This window comes from Pristiophorus japonicus, chromosome 11 (genome assembly GCF_044704955.1).
Source record: "Pristiophorus japonicus isolate sPriJap1 chromosome 11, sPriJap1.hap1, whole genome shotgun sequence".
In the NCBI taxonomy this organism is placed as follows: domain Eukaryota; kingdom Metazoa; phylum Chordata; class Chondrichthyes; family Pristiophoridae; genus Pristiophorus; species Pristiophorus japonicus.
Genome location: NC_091987.1, coordinates 84968514 through 84980341, shown reverse-complemented (window position 1 = coordinate 84980341; position 11828 = coordinate 84968514). Strand labels below are relative to the sequence as shown.

The 11828-nt window shown below is 46.5% G+C and overlaps 2 protein-coding genes across 3 annotated transcripts in view; both read left to right on the top strand.

Annotated features, from left to right (window-relative positions):
- The window catches only part of LOC139276125 (NXPE family member 3-like), a 742865-nt gene that overhangs the window by 474995 nt on the left and 256042 nt on the right, over positions 1-11828 (top strand). The gene's annotated exons all lie outside the window — the stretch shown is intronic.
- The window catches only part of LOC139276124 (zinc finger protein 850-like), a 226213-nt gene that overhangs the window by 35359 nt on the left and 179026 nt on the right, over positions 1-11828 (top strand). The gene's annotated exons all lie outside the window — the stretch shown is intronic.

Here is an 11828-nt window from a genome sequence, read left to right as displayed (position 1 = left end):
GGCGTTAGGTTTATTAAATCAGCATATGCACGATGGACGCAATGTCCTTTTAGTCTTCGAATCATAGACATTTACGGCATATTCCAGGTGAAGGTAATACTGAAACAACTAATGTAGTTACAGCAGTGACCGATAAGAAAGGTGTTGAATTAACCGGTGGGAGGACAGTGAGGGTCTCTTGCCCTCACAGAAGGATTCCCAAGTCCTGATCAGAAGTGACCCTCAGGCAATCTCGGATATAAACAGGTCAATGTCTGGAACATTTAGACATCTAGACCGACAAAGACAGCAGCGAGTTTGCTGTTCAGATTATTGAATATATATATAGGAAAACACGTGAATGAACCTTCCTCACAAGACCGCCGTCAGTAACCATGTTTGCCTGAGAGCAGAATAGAAACATAAAGAACAGAGTATAAATCTGGAGGGGATGTAACTGATGACCTCATACAAGAATTTGAGATTGTGGCGAGCAATAAATTTGATTGGATGTTTAAAGAGACCAATCAGAGACATATGGAACAATGGAAATTGACAACGCGACCAATGAACCAATCACATTCATTGCCTTCACCCATCCCTCATTAGCATAGGGCTGTGGGCGGAGTGTGGGGGCTGTTTATATAACACGAGCCCGGAGCAGAGCTCCCTTCAGATCTGTGCCTGACTGAACAAGACGATGCCTGAGGAAAATAAACCAGCTTCAAAGAAAGGCGCCAAGAAAGTAATCAAGAAAACACCACCGAAGGGCGGCAAGAAGGGCAGAAAGTCGAAGAACGAGAGTTACTCCATCTACATCTACAAAGTGATGTTCACCCCGACACCGGCATCTCCTCCAAGGCCATGGGCATCATGAACTCGTTTGTGAACGATATTTTCGAGCGCATCGCGGGTGAGGCTTCTCGCCTGGCCCATTACAACAAGCGCTGCACCATCAGCTCCCGGGAGATCCAGACCGCCGTGCGCCTGCTGCTGCCCGGGGAGCTGGCCAAGCACGCCGTGTCGGAAGGGACAAAGGCGGTGACCAAGTACACCAGCTCCAAATAAAACTCCACGCTGTCCTGACCGAACAAACCCCAAACACAACGACTCTTTTAAGAGCCATCCACAACATCATTGAAAGAGCTGCACAAACCCTTTATACTGAATTTACTGTAATTATTTCCCGAACGAGTGTGTGTGAGAACCTTTGCAGTTCCAGTTATGGATTCAGTTTTGAATTCTCAAGCAGCTTCACTGTCTGGTTTGACCTTGGCGTCGCTGGAATTTCCCGCAGTGAGTAAACTCCAAACACTGTCCCTGGTCGCATTCCCTTTGCTCTCAGACCCATTCATTCATAGCGCCTGCTGACAAAGGGCTTATTTTGGGGGGCGGGGAAACTCCAATTTCAGTCATACATTCTCACTCAAGCCCTTTTCACTTTTTTTTTTATTCCGTTGCGGCTCAGTCCGTTATTAACCTGAGACTTCCCGCAGTGTAATAACCCAGAATGGGAGTTCTTAGAGACCAGAACGGGAGCAGTTTGAACACACTATCTCTCTTCACAGAAGAACGCCCAGTTCTGGTCTCACTTCCACAGCAGTTCCTTGAAAAGAAGTTCACTTTTTTACAAAGATGAGCTGGAATGTGTCCCATTACAGAATCAATGGGGACTGAGTCCCGCCCGTTACAGACAGTTTGAAACTGAAGCCGAATGTAATCCTGATTGTAGCAGCCTGGAATTTGCAAGGGAAATATGGAATAAGATAAAAGGAAACAGTGTTTTGAAGTATTTGCTAATGGTGAAGTTACTAGTATAATTCACAATTTTAACAATTATTGGCGGGATTTTTTAATTTAAAAAATCGTTAGCTTCTGACTGTTGAGAACCAGTAATTTCCGCCCTCCTTTCCTTGGTGGACTAAGCAGGCTGTGATTGGTCAGCGGAAACGACCAATGAAATTCACTAGAGAGTGACCAATTACAACTTCACTCCCTGAATCCCTCCAGAAGCTATAAGAAGGACAGATGTGGGGAGGAGCTTCTCATTCTTTCTCTGAACCTGTGGATTGTGGAAATGTCTGGAAGAGGGAAAACTAGCGGAAAAGCTCGGGCCAAGGCCAAGTCTCGCTCCTCCCGGGCCGGACTGCAGTTCCCTGTGGGCCGTGTTCACAGGCTCCTGCGGAAGGGGAACTACGCTGAGCGTGTGGGTGCCGGAGCCCCGGTCTACATGGCTGCTGTGCTCGAGTATCTGACCGCTGAAATCCTGGAGCTGGCCGGCAACGCGGCCCGTGACAACAAGAAGACCCGCATCATCCCCAGACACCTGCAGCTGGCCATCCGCAACGACGAGGAGCTCAACAAGTTGCTGGGAAAGGTGACCATAGCTCAGGGCGGAGTGCTGCCTAATATCCAGGCTGTGCTGCTGCCCAAGAAAACCACCACTTCGTCCAAGAGCAAGTAAAGCGGACAGGATTTAATCTAATAACCCAAAGGCTCTTTTCAGAGCCACCCACAGTATCTGTGAAAGGCTGCTTACTGTCTGAATGGAGACTTTGAGGTAATGTATCGATAAATTGGCCTATTTCAGACCTGTATGCGGGAGTTTTCAGTTACCTGTCTCTGCATTACGGTTCTCTACTCACACAAACGCTCTTCTAGTTAGCAGCGAATAATTGAACTACAGTTGTTAAAGACTCAAAAATTGTATAAATACCGCAACCGGTTCCCTAAATATTTTTTAGTCTATCAATGAAAGCTGTATGAAGAGAGTCGGCGGTTATTAAAAGGGCCTAGTTTAATTCTGGTCTGGTTTGAGATAGTTTGAATGCTAGTTCTGCTCTCGGGAGCTCCGGCCGTTTCCGGGCTGTGTATTTCTCTCCTGAGCCGGTCAGTTCAGACCTACACTGAGCAGCCAAGCGCAAGATGGTCACTTCCATGGATGTGGTGTACGCTCTGAAACGGCTGGGCCGCATTCTATGGATTCAACGCGACCCTCTTCCCCCAAGCAAAAAGCAAAGGCTCTTCTAAGAGCCACCCACCGCCTCACAGGAGGGCGAGGGAGGGAGAGATAGTTGAGTAACATGTTCTGTATAGATATATATTTTTCGCCAAGGTCTATGTTTTAAATCAGCATATGCACGATGAACGGAATATCCTTTTAAGTCTGCGAATTATAGACATTTATCATCGAAGCTTACATAGAAACATAGAAAATAGGTGCAGGAGTAGGCTATTCGGCCCTTCGAGCCTGCACCGCCATTTAATGAGATCATGGCTGAACATGCAACTTCAGTACCCCATTCCCGCTTTCTCGCCATACCCCATGATCCCCCTAGTAGTAAGGACTACATCTAACTCCTTTTTGAATATATTTAATGAATTGGCCTCAACAACTTTCTGTGGTAGAGAACTCCACAGGTTCACCACTCTGGGCGAAGAAGTTTCTCCTCATCTCAGTCCTAAATGGCTTACCCCTTATCCTTAGACGGTGACCCCTGGTTCTGGACTTCCCCAACATTTGGAACATTCTTCCTGCATCTAACCTGTCTAAACACATCAGAATTTTAAACGTTTCTATGAGATCCCCTCTCATTCTTCTGAACTCCATTGAATACAAGCCCAGTTGATCCAGTCTTTCTTGATATGTCAGTCCCGCCATCCCGAGAATCAGTCTGATGAACCTTCGCTGCACTCCTTCAATAGCAAGAATGTCCTTCCTCAAGTTAGGAGACCAAAATTGTACACAGTACTCCAGGTGTGGCCTCACCAAGGCCCTGTACAACTGTAGTAACAACTCCCTGCCCCTGTACTCAAATTCCCTCGCTATGAAGGCCAATATGCCATTTGCCTTCTTCACCACCTGCTGTACCTGCATGCCAACCTTCAATGACTGATGTACCATGACACCCAGGTCTCGTTGCACCTCCCCTTTTCCTAATCTGTCACCATTCGGATAATAGTCTGTATCTCTATTTTTACAACCAAAGTGGATGACCTCACATTTATCCACATTATACTTCATCTGCCAAGCATTTGCCCACTCACCTGACCTATCCAAGTCACTTTTCAGCCTCATAGCATCCTCCTCACAGCTCACACTGCCACCCAACTTAGTGTCATCCGCAAATTTGGAGATACTACATTTAATCCCCTTGTCTAAATCATTAATGTACAATGTAAACAGCTGGGGCCCCAGCACAGAACTTTGCGGTACCCCACTAGTCACTGCCTGCCATTCTGAAAAGTACCCTATTACTCCTATTCTTTGCTTCCTGTCATAAGAGTTAGGAACAGAAGTAGGCCATCGAGCACCTCGAGCCTGCTCCGCCATTCAATAAGATCATGGCCGATCTGGCCGTGGACTCAGCTCCACTTACCCGCCCGCTCCCCATTACCCTTAATTCCCTTATTGGTTAAAAATCTATCTATCTGTGATTTGAATACATTCAATGAGCTAGCCTCAACTGCTTCCTTGGGCAGAGAATTCCATAGATTCACAATCCTCTGGGAGAAGAAATTCCTTCTCAACTCGGTTTTAAATTGGCTCCCCTGTATTTTGAGGCTGTGCCCCCTAGTTCTATTCTCCCCGACCCATGGAAACAACCTCCCTGCCTCTATCTTGTCTATCCCTTTCATTATTTTAAATGTTTCTATAAGATCACCCCTCATCCTTCTGAACTCCAACGAGTAAAGACCCAGTCTACTCAATCTATCATCATAAGGTAACCCCCTCATCTCCGGAATCAACCTAGTGAATCGTCTCTGTACCTCCTCCAAAGCTAGTATATCCTTCCTTAAGTAAGGTGACCAAAACTGGCAACCAGTTCTCAATCCACGTCAACACATTACCCCCTATCCCATGTGCTTTAACTTTGCTCATTAATCTCTTGTGTGGGACCTTGTCGAAAGCCTTCTGAAAGTCCAAATACACCACATCAACTGGTTCTCCCTTATCCACTCTACTGGAAACATCCTCCAAAAATTCCAGAAGATTTGTCAAGCATGCTTTCCCTTTCACAAATCCATGCTGACTTGGACCTATCATGTCACCTCTTTCCAAATGCGCTGCTATGACATCCTTAATAATTGATTCCATCATTTTACCCACTACTGATGTCAGGCTGTCTGGTCTATAATTCCCTGTTTTCTCTCTCCCTTTTTTTAAAAAAGTGGGGTTACATTGGCTACCCACCACTCCATAGGAACTGATCCAGTGTCTATGGAATGTTGGAAAATGACTGTCAATGCACCCGCTATTTCCAAGGCCACCTCCTTAAGTACTCTGGGATGCAGACCATCAGGCCCTGGGGATTTATCGGCCTTCAATCCCATCAATTTCCCCAACACAATTTCCCAACTAATAAGGATTTCTCTCAGTTCTTCTTCCTTACTAGACCCTCTGACCTCTCTTATATCCGGAAGGTTGTTTGTGTCCTCCTTAGTGAATACCGAATCAAAGTACTTGTTCAATCTGTCTGCCATTTCTTTGTTCCCAGTTATGACTTCCCCTGATTCTGACTGCAGGGGACCTACATTTGTCTTTACTAACCTTTTTCTCTTTACATATCTATCGAAGCTTTTGCAGTCCATTTTAATGTTCCCTGCAAGCTTCCTCTCCTACTCTATTTTCACTGCCCGAATCAAACCCTTTGTCTTCCTCTGCTGAGTTCTAAATTTCTCCCAATTCCCGGGTTCGCTGCTATTTCTGGCCAATTTGTATGCCACTTCCTTGGCTTTAATACTATTCCTGATTTCCCTTGATAGCCACAGTTGAGCCACCTTCCCTTTTTTATTTTTACGCCAGACAGGAATGTACAATTGTAGCTCATCCATGCGGTCTCTAAATGTCTGCCATTACCCATCCACTGTCAACCCCTTACAGCACGGAAGGAGGCCACTTCAGCCCATCGTGTCCGCGCCGGCCAACAAGAGGCTATCCAGCGGAATCCCACTTTCCAGCTCTAGGTCCGTAATCCTGCAGGTTACGGCACTTCAAGTGCACATCCAAGTAGTTTTAAATGTGGTGAGGGATTCTGCCTCTACCACCCTTTCAGGCAGTGAGTTCCAGACCCCACCACCCTCCGCATGAAGACATTTCCCCTCTAAATCTTCGACCAATTACTTTAAATTTATGCCCTCTGTGCTAAGGGAAATAGGCCCTTTACGGCACAGAAGGTACGGCATATTTCAGGTGAAGGTAATACAGAAACAGCTAATGTAGTTACAGCAGTGACCGATAAGAAAAGTGTTGAATTAAACGGTGAGCGGAAGGACAGTGAGGGTCTCTTGCCCTCAAAGAAGGGCTCCCAGGTCGTGATCAGAAGTGACCCTCAGGCAATCTCGGTGATAAACCGGTTAATGCCTCTCGAAAATGTAGAAATCTAGATCGACAGCGACTTTGCTGTTCAGATTATTGATAGGAAAACACGTGAATGAACCTTCCTCACAAGATCGTCCGTCAGTAACCATTTTTGCCTGAGAGCAGAATAGAAACATAAAGAACAGAGTATAAATCGGGAGGGGATGTAATTGATGACTTAGAATTTGAGATTGTGGCGAGCAATAAATTTGATTGGTCTCTTTAAACATCCAATCAGAGAGATACAGAACAATAGAAATTGACAACGCAGCCAACGAACCAATCACAGTCATTGCCTTCACGCATCCCTCATTAGCATCGGGCTGTGGGCGGAGTGTGGGGGCTGCCTATATAATGCGAGCTCCGAGCTGAGTTTCTTTCATAATTGTGCCTGACTGAACAAGACGATGCCTGAGGAAAAGAAACAAATTGCCAAGAAAGGCGCTAAGAAAGTAATCAAGAAAACACCACCGAAGGGCGGCAAGAAGCGCAGAAAGTCGAGGAAGGAGAGTTACTCCATCTACATCTACAAAGTGATGAAGCAGGTTCACCCCGACACCGGCATCTCCTCCAAGGCCATGGGCATCATGAACTCGTTTGTGAACGATATTTTCGAGCGCATCGCGGGTGAGGCTTCCCGCCTGGCCCATTACAACAAGCGCCGCACCATCAGCTCCCGGGAGATCCAGACCGCCGTGCGTCTGCTGCTGCCCGGGGAGCTGGCCAAGCACGCCGTGTCGGAAGGGACAAAGGCGGTGACCAAGTACACCAGCTCCAAGTAAAACTCCACGCTGTCCTGACAGAACAAACCCCAAACACAACGGCTCTTTTAAGAGCCACCCACAACATCGTTGAAAGAGCTGCACAAACGCGTCATCCTTTAAACTCAATTTACTGTAGTTATTGCCTGAGCAAATGTGTTTGACAACCTTTAAAGATCCAGCTGTAGATTTAGGTTTGAATTCTCAGTTAAGCGGTTTTACTGTCCAGTTCAACCTGAGCTTCGCTGATGAATTTCCCTCCCAGTAAACTACACACACTGTCCCTGGTCGCCTGCCGACGAATTATGATCTTGTTTTAGGGGGTGAGACTCAGACTTTAGTCACCTCATTCTCTCTCTTTATAGTTTAAAATAAAATTGTAGTTCGGGGTCAATCTGCTTATTAACCGAGACTCCGTGTGTAACAAGCCAGAATGGGAGTTCTTACAGAGACCAGAACGGGGGCAGTTTGAACACTCTGTCCCTCTTTTCTCACAGAAGGACTCCCAGTTCTGGTCTCACTCCCGCCTGTGCGGAGGATCGATCACCATCTGTGATTCCCAAATTGTACAAAGATTGAGCTGGAATGTGTCCCGTTACAGAAAATTCCCGCCCATTACAGACTGTTTGAAACTGAACCCGAATTTAATCCTGATTGTAATATCCTGGAATTTGCAAGGTAATATAGAATAAGACAGAAGGAATTAAAACTCTTTGACTAATGATGAATTTATTAATATAATCCGCACTTGTAAAAATTATTGGCGGGCTTTTTGAAATTGAAAATTCGTCAAAGATCGGACTGTTAACAATAATTTTCGCCCTCTTTTCATTGGCGGGCTAAAAAGACGGTGATTGGTCATCAGAAATGACCAATAAAATGACCAATCACAAGTTCACTACCTGCATCCCTCTGGGATGTACAAGAAGGGCAGATGTGGGAGGAGTTTCTCATTCTTTCTCTGAACTTGTGGATTGTGGAAATGTCTGGAAGAGAGAAAACTAGCGGAAAAGCTCGGGCCAAGGCCAAGTCTCGCTCCTCCCGGGCCGGACTGCAGTTCCCTGTGGGCCGTGTTCACAGGCTCCTGCGGAAGGGGAACTACGCTGAGCGTGTGGGTGCCGGAGCCCCGGTCTACATGGCTGCTGTGCTCGAGTATCTGACCGCTGAAATCCTGGAGCTGGCCGGCAACGCGGCCCGCGACAACAAGAAGACACGCATCATCCCCAGACACCTGCAGCTGGCCATCCGCAACGACGAGGAGCTCAACAAGCTGCTGGGAAAGGTGACCATCGCTCAGGGCGGAGTGCTGCCTAATATCCAGGCTGTGCTGCTGCCCAAGAAAACCACCACTTCGTCCAAGAGCAAGTAAAGCGGACAAGATTTAATCTAATAACCCAAAGGCTCTTTTCAGAGCCAGCCACAGTATCTTTGAAAGCGCTGGTTACTGGTCTATGGATTATAATTGTTCCGCATCGAATTTAACAGATTGAATTTCCTGCAATCAAGCTGGGAATTTCCTGATCAGAAATGAGCCTAAAGCATTTTCAGTATAAGCAAATGCATCTCCAAATTTGCGGATGACACTAAGTTGGGTGGCAGTGTGAGCTACAAGGAGGATTCTATGAGGCTGCAGAGTGACTTGGATAGGTTACGTGAGTGGGCAAATGCATGGCAGATGAAGTATAATGTGGATAAATATGTTATCCACTTTGGTGGTAAAAACAGAGAGACAGACTATTATCTGAATGGTGACAGATTAGGAAAAGGGGAGGTGCAACGAGACCTGGTTGTCATGGTACGTCAGTTATTGAAGGCTGGCATGCAGGTACAGCAGGCGGTTAAGAAAGCAAATGGCCTTCATAGCGAGGGGATTTGAGTACAGGGGCAGGGAGGTGTTGCTACAGTTGTACAGGGCCTTGGTGAGGCCACACCTGGAGTATTGTGTACAGTTTTGGTCTCCTAACTTGAAGGACATTCTTGCTATTGAGGGAGTGCAGCGAAGGTTCACCAGACTGATTCCTGGGATGGCGGGACTGACATATCAAGAAAGACTGGATCAACTGGGCTTGTAGTCACTGGAGTTCAGAAGAATGAGGGGGGATCTCATAGAAATGTTTAAAATTCTGATGGGTTTAGACAGGTTAGATGCAGGAAGAATGTTCCCAATGTTGGGGAAGTCCAGAACCAGGGGTCACAGTCTAAGGATAAGGGGTAAGCCATTTCGGACCGAGATGAGGAGAAACTTCTTCACCCAGAGAGTGATGAACCTGTGGAATTCTCTACCACAGAAAGTTGTTAAGGCCAATTCACTAAATATATTCAAAAAGGAGTTAGATGTAGTCCTTACTACTAGGGGGATCAAGGGGTATGGTGAGAAAGCAGGAATTGGGTACTGAAGTTGCATGTTCAGCCATGAACTCATTGAATGGCGGTGCAGGCTCGAAGGGCCGAATGGCCTACTCCTGCACCTATTTTCCATGTTTCTAACCATGCAGAATTTTACCCTTTTAATTTGCATACAGGAATGACCCAGAATTACAGCTCTGTTCACTTTAAAATATTCCAAACAGTATCCCACTTGTCGCCGCATTTAGAGCTGGTTTAAAGGCGGGATTCAGACTATGTGCTCTCTCATGAAAATCTATCCCAGTCTGTGGATAATTTACTTAGATTCCGACCCACGTTGAGCAAGTGCAGTCAGTATACTGAGCACCTCAACCAAACCACACGGTCAGATATTCACCTCCAGCACTGTATAAACCCCAGTTACAGTAACACTACAAGACCCACACAGTCAGATATTCACCTCCTGCACTGTATAAACCCCCAGTTACAGTAACACCACAAGACCCACACAGTCAGTTATTCACCACCTGCACTGTATAAACCCCCAGTTACAGTAACACTACAAGACCCACACAGTCAGATATTCACCTGCACTGTATAAACCCCCATTTACAGTAACACAAGACCCACACAGTCAGATATTCACCTCCTGCACTGTATAAACCCTCAGTTACAGTAACACTACAAGACCCACACAGTCAGATATTCACCTCCTGCACTGTATAAACCCCCAGTTACAGTAACACTACAAGACCCACACAGTCAGATATTCACCTGCACTGTATAAACCCCCAGTTACAGAGACCCTGTCTCTGTTTATATTACACTTGACCCTGTCTGTTTATACTGCACTAGACCCTGTCTCAGTTTTTTGAACCTCGACCATGTTTTGGTTACTGCGGCACTAAACAACATCCACAAATATTGGAAATCGTTGGGGAGGAAACAGTGAAAATAACAGTCAGAAAACAGAAGACTGTAGAGCGAAATAGTCCAAATTTCGCTGGATAGTTGCAAGTGTTTCATTCCTTCCCAAACGAAGGACATAACCAGTGAGAGAATGAGAGATTTATTAACCTCACGGCAGGTATAGATACAGTTTCACTTTTACCATCACTGGCACCAATCATCACACACTGCGGCTAAATCTCAGGAGCTTCTGTGTGATGGTGAGGTGATCACTGGACAATAAAGCACAGAGACTGGTGGGGGACTGCTCATTATATTCGGGATTTAATCCCCTTTCCCACTGAATACTGCGGACAGACATGGTCACCTTGGTAACAGAATGGTCAGAGTGACATCACTTTCTATATAAGACAATGGGTTATCAATAAATGGTAAAGGTATTAAACACTCTGCAATTACATTGTAAACAAAATGGACTGTGCAGTGATTGTAAAGCTGCCTATTTTGGTGACTTGAGCCTTTTTAAAATGTCTCACTGTTTTCGATGATCCATTTAACTTGCTGCAGAATTTGGAAAGATTTCAGAATTCTGCAGTGTGAAGAAGGTTTCGGTTAAAGGTGGAATCAAATTTGTTTCAAAATATTCTGTTCTCATTCTTCCCGAAGCGCCCAAATTTTAGAACACTGCAATACTGACTGGGAAGGTCCCAAGTTCGATCCATGATCTGGGCTGTTAGTTGATCTCAGCCAAGGCAGCAGTTCAGGGGTTCTAATTGTCCTCAGTACCACTGGACTAAATATGAGTGAAAATCAGCCAGTGTCCCTGCTCTTCGTACCGATCCAGTGACCTCAACTGGAAAGTGTGTGGATGCCATTTGAGGGCAGGATTTGAGGCTGTGATGCCTACCACAGTGGAAATCCTGCCAGCACTCAGAGTCGACTGACAACGAGGCACTAGAGGTTAACTAATGTCAGTGGAATTTCACCACCCCCCACCCACCCCACACACACACACCACCCACCCCCTCCCACACACACCCCACCCACCCCCTCCCACACACATTACACCCCCCCTCCTCACCCACACACACACCCCTCACACAGATACACCACACACACACACCCCACATACACCCCCCCAACCCCCCAACCCATCATTACACCCCCCCACCCATCATTACACCCACACACACACCCACAAATTACACCCCCACACACACACACCACACATTCCCCACATATACCCCTCCACACACACCACCCCCCACACACATCCCACTGCCACACACACACATACCCACCCCACACACACACAAACATCCCCACACAAACACCTCCACACACATCCCCGACACACACACCTATACACCCCCACCCCACACACACCTATACACCCCCACCCCACACACACCTATACACCCCCACCCCAACCCCCCACACACACACCCAGCCCCCCACACACACTCACTCTC